Below are 10,928 nucleotides of genomic sequence, written 5' to 3'. Positions count from 1 at the left end.
ATTTAAATTTCTAGTCTGAGTAAAGAAATTAAAGAGAACAAATTCATGAGAGATGGAAAAGAGAGAATGTAATTATTACTCCCCCCCCACCCCCTATTTACTGGTCTCTTGGGTTACAAAAATGTGATTATTTCCCTCCCTTTGCTTCCAAAATGACTTGCCAAAAAAAAAAAAAGGGCAAAAAACACATTTGTCGCTTACCTATGACTAAGGAAAAGCAATAGAAAATTTGAATGGAGTTGGGTTGATAGATTAAAGTAAGTGTTTCAGCAGAGTATAAACCACAGCTGTATGCTGTCACCAAAGAGGGCTTGCCATCTGGCATATTAAGTAACCACCGGCATGTTATAAGGCCTTGTTTACACTAGAAAAAACAGTGCCCATTTTATAGCAGTTGCACTGCTGCTAGCTATGTTGTGAGTACTCATAAAATGGGTTCCTATTTTACTTCCATGTCAGGAAAAGTACTGGAGCTGCAGTGATGGTGTAACTGGTATACTTAATAGTGTGTAGACAAGGCTTCATTGTACACCTGTTAGCAGTTCTGGTACCATACATAGTGTCCAAGCTTTAATGACTTGTCTGGTAAAATTGCTGGAGTCTTCTCTGCACTAGAACTTCAACTGTAGCTACCAGGTGCTGTAATATGGTCACTCACTTTTCTGGTTTCAATGTACCCTGAGGTTTTGTCTTCTGTACCATCAATGGAGTTCCACTTGTGTCAGAAACTGGGATTGCCAATATAGAGAGAACTTGGACAGCCACCAGCATTTTCTAATGCAGCCATAGTGATAAAGCAATTGTAGGAGACATCCCAAAATACTTGGTGTGGGCACCCTGTGCCCTGAAGATTTCACAATGGGTGTCTCTAAGAAACTACTCGCTCTTTAATGTGCTGGGGAAGTGGTAGGTGGTACTACTACACCACGCTTTTATAGCAAATCTAGTAGAAGTTAGTGTGAAATAAGCCTTTTTGAAATTCTGTTTAAAATCCTGACTTGGAAATAAGCTCTGTGTGTGTTTCTTTTTTAACTGAACTCTGATAAATAGGAAACTAGATTTTTGGGACCACTCTCTTGCTCCCAACCCAGACTGGTTTGTCTCATCTGCCCTATTGGGGCCTTGTATACACTATGAAATAGAACCATTACTGAGCATAGCTGTCAGCAAACAATTCAGGTGACTTGGACCTAAACACAAATAGCTCACTGACCAGGGTTTGTCTTGGCCTATGCTTACTGGTTAAATGTTCTGTTTGTTTTCTTGTTTAGATAAGGACTAAGCTTGCTGGCATACCTAATGGCAGCAAATCTCTTCTTCCTTTCTCCTTTTTCTTTTATCTTCAGTTGACTTGTGGGAATTAATGTAGTACACCTTTCATTTTGGTATAAAACACTTTGTTGGTTCCTGAAATATACATAAAACATGTTGCTTTTGAGCGAGTCTGTTTCCCACTTGCTTCAATGGGGGGGAGGGGGTGGATTCAGTCCAATTCTGCGATCTCAAATCTGTACTTATTGTAACAATCCCTCTCTCCCAAAGAGGCATGAGTCCTCTGGTTTGATAGACATGTCTGTTGAAGTCCATACCTCTTCTTAAAATCCCAGCCCTTTAGGAATCTCTCAGTTAATGTTTTCTAATGGCACAACTTCAAATCCGGTTAGGAGAAATCAAATTAAGTCCATAACAGAGCATGGATTTCTTAGATATTACTACAATGCGTAGCAGCCTGAAGTTGGAGTGCCCACTGCCACTTAAAAGTGTGCTAGAAGCCTAGTTTGTGTTAGGGCCAGTGGAGTATGTTTTAAGAATAACAAAAGGTAATGTAGTCCATTAGTGGTAGTTTGAGGGGAGAGGGGTATTAGGAAGATGCCAGGAAAAGCTCATGGAGGGAAAGTTGAAATTGAGGAGTGCTGCTTTGCAGTGTAAAGGTGTTACCCCACCAGCTATGGTGGGGTTAAAGGAAGCATGCTAGCTCTTCAGCACGCAGCCCTTTCTTGTGATGCAAAGTTCACTTAAATCCTACACAACTGGTTGCATGTGGTTGGTTGGGAGGAGGAGAGGGTATTTTATTGCAAGATCGATAAAGCCATGGTGCTTCCCAGTTTTATATAGCTTCTTCTCCTTCATCTACTCAGAGATTGAGGCAGCAGCTGTCCATTCACTGGCCTTTTGGGGGCTGTAACAGTTGTACAGAATCAGCCAACTGGAAAAGTGATTGTGGACAGTAATGAATTTTCATTTGACCTCTTGCCTGTAGTCTTCCATTTCACAAACATTGGGAGTGGCAGGAAACCACCGGAATAAACACCAAGCAGCTGCTTGAACACTTTCACTTAGTGAAGTAGCTACTGTAGTAAAATTCTTAATAGTGGAACACCAGGAACAAAACCCTTTTTCATTTCAACAGGTGTTTCCCAGTAACCTCTTCTTTACCACTCCTTGTCCCAATATTGTACAAGCCATTTTTTAATCCTTTCTGGTTAAGGAGAGGAAAAGCAGTTGAGCCAATTCTTTGAAAATAAGTGAATAGTATTAAAATTGTATGAGATAAAATAGCTCTGACAACTTTCTTTAAAAAGAATACCTTTGCAAATGTTTTGTAACCACTGTTTACACTGTGGTAGGAGTGGTGGTAAAGATGAGCAATCACAGTATAAAAAGAATTACTTTGGACCTCATTGGATGGTAAATGGGGACTAAGGGTATGGTTATCACCTCAGTGGCATGATGCCTCTTACCCTGCATCTTCTAGAGGTGCCTTCATATGCTGGGGGGGTCTCCACATGGTGAGTATCACCAACTGAGGCCTTGTCTAGGAAAAATAGATGAAGTTTACAATAAGAGAGCTAAGATGTAAAATTCTAGTGTTGATGGGGCTACTTGTAGTTTTTCCTTGATGTAGCTGGTAACGGTGAATTATAATGGGAAGTCTAGGGTTTATCTCACCCCAACTACATTAAGGTAAAGCTATGCTTTGGCCCATCTATAGTAGGATTTTATGTGCTAGCTACTTCGGTGGAAAAATACCTTTTTGTAGTATAAAGTGGCATTAGAGTTTTTGTAGCTTTAAGCTGCATTCGTTCTTCCATGGGCTCTTTCACACTCAGAAACTTTCACAGTGTCCTATGGAAACACACTTGCAGGGGACAGGTGTAAGACCAAGGCTGGAGTGAGGGGCATGTTCTAAATATTCTGATATGAACATGGGTATCCGAAAGACTAGTTTAAAGTAAACAGTGCCCAGAATACGCCGAAGAGACTCCACTGGGGCTACTCACATGCTTAAAGTTAAGCATCTGTGTAAGTCTTCACACAATCAGGACCTAAAAAAGAAATTGTTCATATGGACTTCTTTATAAGTAGTCTGTATATATTCTGTTGTTAATTTGATTTTTACAAAGAAGGCATTGCTGTTCATCTTTAGATAAACTGGTAAAATACATCAGCCCCTGTAGAAAAACTTTGCTTTTATGACAAGAGTGGGGGAGAAATGTACCAGCTGCTTTTAGTAGTTAGAAATACTTTTGCTCTGGAAAAAACTCATGGATATAGTCACCACTGAATTTTGTTTTTAGTATTTTCTTAGACAAAAGTATAAGCTCCCTTAAACTGGCAAACTTTTATTTCCAGAACATGGACCTGATCCTATAAAAATTTAGGAACAGACTTATGCTCATTTGAATAATCTCATTGGCTTTGCATGTCTGTGCAGCATCAGGCTTTATATGTGATATCAGATATCATATACTATTGGTACACAAAAAAAACCCTTCCTATTTTTAGAAATATTTAGGTTGCAAAGTCAAGCACTGGAAAGATAAGAAATGCCAGATTCATGGTTGCCTGTATATCTTTAATTCTGCCCTTTGCATCTCCATCCTGTACAGTGAATGAGACAGGGGTCCTATAGGAAAGATTGTATGTGATCATGTAACTAGTGACTATTATAATGCAATGCCCAAGGGGGCTGTAATGCTGGCATTTCCTAACTTTCAAGGGCTTGACTTTACAAAAATATTCTTTTAGTGTAGTTTCTTGTGTGAGATTTTCAGTCTTTATTTTTTTCTTTTAAAAAAAAAATTATTGTGCATCATCGTCAGGGTTTTAATCTTGAATATTCAGCATTGCAACACAGACTTAGCATACTTGAACTACTGGGCTAATAACATTAACAGGGAGCATCAGAAGACTGTTATCTTGGGAGTGAAGTGGGGGAATCAACTGTTGGGGGCCAATGAGTGGTTGGCTTGAGTCTGGCCTAGCATGACTCTTCTCCAATATCTGGGCATTGAGGGAAATCTTGCCCCATGTGGTGTCCTCAGGGATGGAATAAGGGCAGCTGCGGCCATGTGCTGGATCGTGGGGAAGCCCACCCTGGCTCCCCCGGCTATAGCTGCCCGGCAGCTCCCAGGCATTCTCAGTGTAATGACTTCTGCTGCTTTAGTAGTGGCATAAGCCCAGCTTTGAAATGTTAATGTTTAAGTATTATTTTGGCAGTTTGCTACCACCTGAGCAACACTATGTAAAGTGAGAGAAGGAAAATGGCAATTTTCAGCAGTTTACATCTCAGCAAAATCTTGATACAGGAAATCCACTTCTCTAGCTGGAGAGCTTTACCTGCTACAAACAATGGCAGTGTTGGAGCTTCTCACTATGTCTACACTAGTGCTCTGACAGTGGCACAGCTACTGTGCTGCTGTAGCGTCATAGTGTAGACGCTTCCTATGTTGATGGAAGAAGTTTTTCTGTCCTAGTTAAACCACCTCTCTGAGAGGTGGTAGCTAGGTCAATAGAAGAATCCTCCTGTTGAGCTAGCCGCCTCCATGCCTTGCTTAGGTCAACCTAACTATGGTTCTTAGGGTGTGAAATTTTTGAAGCCCTAACTAACATACATAGGTGGACCGAAGTTTTAGGTGTAAATGAGGCCTCTGAAAAAGGTCCCAAGAATCTTCTATAATGGAACGTGTTAGGCCCCTAAATATAGGGATCTCTGCCAGCTTCCCCTATAATACAGCTAGAATTACACTACTACAACTAATTTAAAAATTAAGATCAGGAAAAAGAACAGTTATTTACAGTCCAGTAACTCTGGTTCTTTGAGTATATGCTAATGTGGATCCCTCTGTAGGTGACTGACAAGCAGTAACCTCCCTGGAAGGTGTGGTGTTTCAGCTGTTTCAGTCAAATAGCAATTGAAGTACTGCTCTCCCAAACTTAGCATCTGACCTGGCTGTCATGTCAAACGCATAAAATTTAACAGAAGTCAGTGGATTGCTTCATATTGCAATCCTTGCAGCTCTCAGAGTTTGGGATATTCCTGAAGCAGGCAGAAGATGCTGCATGTGTCCTGGTGACATTCAGAGGGAGAGGCTAGCTGGAAATGCACTGTGAGGACCACTTAGAGGTTCTCAGATGAGATAGCTTGGCCTTTTGATGGGCTAGATTATAGCCACAAAGAGATGGGGAGATTAGAGCAAAGCTCTGGATGTGTACAGTATGCGCAGCTTCTCTTATCCTAGTGTCAAATGTGGCTCCAGGAGGATGACTGACAAGGTAACTGATCAGTTCAGGTAGAATTCAGAGGCAATTTTGGAGATGAACTTGAGTGTGGTTTCAACCACCTGTGTCCCTATGGAAGGAGGAGTAAGCTCACTGACTGCTGAGGCGATGGCTGTGGCAAATTGAGAAACTTTTAATTTGTTTTTATAGAACAGTAGGTGTGACTTAGTTTTCTCTCTCATCTTGTATTGTTACTAGACAGAAAGGACCAAGTTAATTTCTTTTCTTGACACAAGACAAGCAATACAGCAACTGAAGAGAAGTCATCTGGTATGAATGAGCTATCAGAAACTAAAATCATTGGGGTGGGGGGACTTAATGCAAATCCCTAGACTGTTAAACAAGTCTATAGAAGTATCATGCCCTGGAGGAAATTGCATGTACTGGTTTTGATCAGTTTCAAGAGACTCAGCAAACAAATAACTGACTACAGTATAAAGTGGGCATCCTGATCCAGAAGAGAGGAGACAGTCTCACACAATCCAAGAACTGATACAATACTGTGACCAAGAGGGACAGACCTTGCAGAAAGGGCTTGAAAAAGTTTAAATCAACCAGGGTCTCCATGTGGAAGATGATTGGCATCTGGTAAAACAGGCATGTGTATAAACTGTTCATTGTTTTCAAGATAAGTATTCTCTGTCATACTTTTATTCTAAATCAAATCTTCTGTTTTATGAAGGTTTGTTGGTCATTTCCCCCTGAGAGAGGACACCCAGTGTTGATCTAAACTCAAATTTGCTGAGGTGATTGCATTGGAGGGCAATAAGAATGACAGCCTAAATCCCAGGTCTGGAGGGAGAGGAATGTGAGTTCTTGTCCTGAGAAAGGTGATGGTTAGAGACCTTAGACCTGTTTGAGGTGTCCTCAATGAGGCCATGAAGGAGTCAAAACTGAAATTACCTTGAGAGCTGTGACAATGGCCACCAGAAAAACCATGTTGATGGTCAAGTGGTGTATTGAGCACCCCAATAATGGGTCAAAGAGCAACTCCATAAGTTTTAGGAGGATGATATTGAAGTCCAAGGTAGGAGTTAGATCTCTAGCCAGCTGGCAAGAATGAAGGAGGCCCTTAAGGAATTTAGATACTAGCGGATCAAAGATCGAATATGATTGTACCAGAACATGACACACTGATATTGCTGCAACATGAATTTTGAGGAGTTAAATGCTAGTTGGGGATCTTAAGTATTGGGTCTGCTACTTGTACTAGATTGTTTTGGGGGGCCCATGTGGAAAATCTTTTCCATTTCAAGGCGTGAGTCTTCCTGGTGGAAGGTTTCCTGCTTTGTATGGGAACTCCCTGAATCTGTAGGGGCCAATCTCTGTCAATAGCACTGAATCAGCTATTACCCAATTTGTCAGGTGCAATGACTGCAGGTCTGGGGGCAGTGTTTGACCTTGGTTCAGAGATACTATGTCTGAGCTGAATGGGAGGCCTCCTGGACATTAGCAGTAGCCTGATAGAGAGAACTGCCTTGGCCAATAAGGGGGGGGTGTCTCAGGATGATGTAACCTTGTCCCATCTGATCTTGGGGATCAGGGAAATTGGCAGAAAGTTATAGGAGTTTTTGAGATCACCGATGGAGAAAGGCATCTGGTAACAAAGCCAGGTTCACACCCATCTGGGGCAAAAATTGGGCATTTGCTGGTGTCCTCTGGTAAACAAGTCTATTATGGGAGTCCTCCATTGGTGGGATATTGGCTGTATGATGGACTTCCACAACAACTATCCATTCTGCTAAAAAAGCTGGCTATGTCATTGTTGATGCCTGAGAGATGTAGCGCCAGCAGGGTTATTCTGTTGAGAACATCATATCTAGAGCCTGATGGCTTCTTGGCAGAGGGGAAGTTTGAGCACTTCCTTGCTTGTTTATACAATGCACTGTGGCCATGGGGACTTGCACAGTGGTGTTCCACAGAGCAGGCAAGAATGCTATGCAGGTCACTGTGATGCCTCTCAGCTATAGGATGTTCATATATAGTTTGACTGTCCTGAGACCCTGTTCCATGCACCATGATTCAGATGGGCATTCAAGGCTGTTCCTGAAGTGTCTGATAAGTGCCATTCTCAGGAAGGGGGTAGAGAATGGGTACCCCTTTTTGTATGTTCATTGGGTCTAGCCTCCAAGTGAGTCTTGCAGGACTTGAGATGGGTCTGTGACTGTCTTGATCATGTGATGTCTGGATGTGTAATCTATAGACCTCTGCCAGAGTTGTAAAGGTTGCAGGTGAAGTCTGTCAAGTGAGGTTATGTGTGTGTGTATATATACGCTGATGTGTGGCTTAAGAGTCCGAGACTCACATGCATGCACGGTTGTTGGATTTGATTTTTGGTTGCTTGCCATCAACTAGAGCAACCAGAATCTGTCCTCTGGGAGATAAATTCTTGTCAAGCAGGAGTTGGTCATAGCTCCTATGCTCTCTGTTGTCTGTGATGGTACAAGGGAAACTTTCTTGTAGTTCTCAATTTGGAATCCTTGTGAGAACAGGGAAAGGACGCATTCCAAGGCTGCTGCAGTCTCCTGTTGGGACCTACCTCTGATCAGCCAGTTGTCTAGTTACACGTAGATGTGGATTCCGTCTCCTTAAATACACTGCCAGGCATTCTGTGAATACTCAGTGCTGTGGAGAGTCTGAAGGGCAGAACCCTCTGCTGGTAAAGATTGGGACACTGTGAATCTTTGCTATTTCCTGGGGTTTTGGATGGATAGCTATATGGAAATACACAGCTTGAGAGCCATGAACCAGTCTTGAGCTTGGAGAGATGGAATAATGAAGACAGTATTATCCTGAACCTTAGATGGTGTATATAGTTGTTGAATTTGTTCAGATCTAGGATAGGATGAAGACCCCTTTCTTCTTTAAAATCAGGAAATACTGGGAGTAGAAACCTCTTCCCCTGAACTCTGATGGAACCTCCTCTGTGGTTCCTAAATAAAGCATTAAGACCCCTTCTGTTTGTAATAGGCTCTTGTGAGAAGAGTCCCTGAAGAGGGATGGGGAAGGGTGGGTGGCTAGGGTGTAGCCATGGGTGATGAGCCTCTAGACCCATTTGTACAAAATGTCATGGCAGACCACATCTGGTGGAATGGTACAAGGTGGCGTTCAAAAATCATGCTCTCTGGACTGGATCTAATATGGATTCCCAACACTTCTGACAAATTTTGCTGATGTGTTATAGGAGTGTTGTGCATTACTGTGGAGGGGAAAGGCTAGGGGGTCCTCTGCTGTACCTGAGTCTTTTCGTGACATGGTATTTGGTTGCCTTGGGTGGTATGATGGCAACCATTGTCTCCATGGGGGTTGATGATTGTACAGTGGTGATCTTCCCCTGCATCACAATAGCATTTGTGCATCTCACACTTACTACTTCCCTATCTGATTACATGTATCAGTATTTCCATTTCACAGATGCACAAGCCTACAGTCATACAGTCTGTGCCAGAGCCAGGAATTAAACTCTGATCTCTGGCATCCTAGTCAAATGCCTTAACAGTAAGACCAGCCTTTCTATACTGATCTACAGGGAGATGATCTTTACTTATATATCCCTGCTGCTTCAGGGAGCCATAAATATACTCTAATTAAAGACAGATTGACCTGTGAGCAGCCTCCTCTAAAAGAATCCCGCTACTTGTGGGTAATTGGGGGAGGTAGCAGGCTATTTGTGACATCTGCTGAAGATTCTACTGTAGCAGGATTTGGTGGTGACATGTGTCAGTTCATGTTCATGGTGCCTGTGTTTGTGTGTTCTGGCAAAATCCAGGCAGCTATCCTGTATTGCCTCAGTGGGAATTAGAGCATTGCCCCATGTTACCATGTACATGTCCTATGGGAACTCTCTGTACAGTAAATAGGATGTTCCAGAGAGCTCTAGGGAAGGAGGACTGATCAAATGAGCTGCAGAGTTACAGCTAGTGGCTCCTATTCACATAGCAAAAGTGTTACAGGCTAGTTACAGGAAGACAATCAGTTTAGGCCCCTGGCAATTAAAAAAAAAAAACAGGGTTAGCAATCATATTAACCAAATATAACTAGCTTGTGTATAGAGGTAAATGTCTTTTAAAAAATCATCTATGTCACTAACTAGTTGCACACTTGATTCAAAGCTGTAAAGGTGACAGGACTGAGTAAGCCCTCATGTTTGATGTAGAAGGCACTTAAGCTAAAATCTTCACACTTGATATGAATGTGGTAGCCCATACACAAACATGACACTGAAACCAATGATTTTCTAGAATGACAACTGTCATAGCTTTAATACAGCCAGAATTGACATTTGAAACAGATCTCATGTACAACACAAAACCTACAGCTACGTGTAGAGCTAGAAGGAGTACTTGTGGAACCTTAGAGACTAATAGGTTCCCCAGCTTGTACAAAGATAGCTGTGCTAGCTCTCATTATAGAGACCCCTAGCTCCATAGTCTTAAATGGATAAGGCACAATAGGGTCTGGATTAGTAGGCTGCTAGTGCACACACCATGTGTGTGTAACTAGTGCTAGCTGTTAAGAGCGTGGCTCATTAATTTTAAATGTATTTTTTGGAAAAATAAAGTTAATCAATTGCCATGGTGATAAATAGTTCCTATTAGGCTATAATAGGGAACTTACAAAGAACTCTTCCTAAGTATTTTGGCATAGGTTCCATAACCTCCAGCCTCTCTCTTCCTGTCCCTCAGCCCAGCAGCCCTTTCAGCAGCAGTACATTGTGACCAATCACTTTCAGTTTATTTTCTATTGTTGACACAGAAACAGCTGCAGCAGGCACTTTGAGACACAGATGATGTCAGAGTGCTTTCTGCTTTCTACAGTTTTCACTCTGAATATTCTTCCCCCTCTTCTGCCTGTTCCAAACCATCCCCCTTTTCACTGCAACTTAACTCATGCTCCTTTCCTTTCTTCACTCCCTCCTCCTGTTTTTCCACTTACTTCCCTCTTCAGTATGTCCCCTCTTCCTTTTCCGACTTCATTTAGCTAACTCCCTCCCAGCAAAACCCCCCTTTAAAAAATAAAAACAAAAAAAAATAACCAACCACTCTGAACAATGATGATCTATTGGCTTGTATGTGACATCTGGTCCCCCCACCCTTTATCTCATCTAGGTTGTAAATTCTACAAGGCAACCAGCATAACAGACTGGTTGGGTCATTACAAAACCTAAACTTAATTTCCCCAATACTAATTTCTCCCTACTGTTACTCACACCTTATCAACTGTCTGTAATGGGTCACTCTCTTACCACTTCAAAAGTTATTTTTCCTCCCTTGATATCCTGCTGTTAATTGATTTCTCATTAGACTGACCTCACACTTGGTAAAGCAACTCCCATCCTTTCATGTATTTATACCTGCTCCTGTATT

Source organism: Caretta caretta, chromosome 3 (assembly GCF_965140235.1).
Source record: "Caretta caretta isolate rCarCar2 chromosome 3, rCarCar1.hap1, whole genome shotgun sequence".
Lineage (NCBI taxonomy): Eukaryota > Metazoa > Chordata > Testudines > Cheloniidae > Caretta > Caretta caretta.
Note: the sequence above shows the minus strand (reverse complement) of the source record.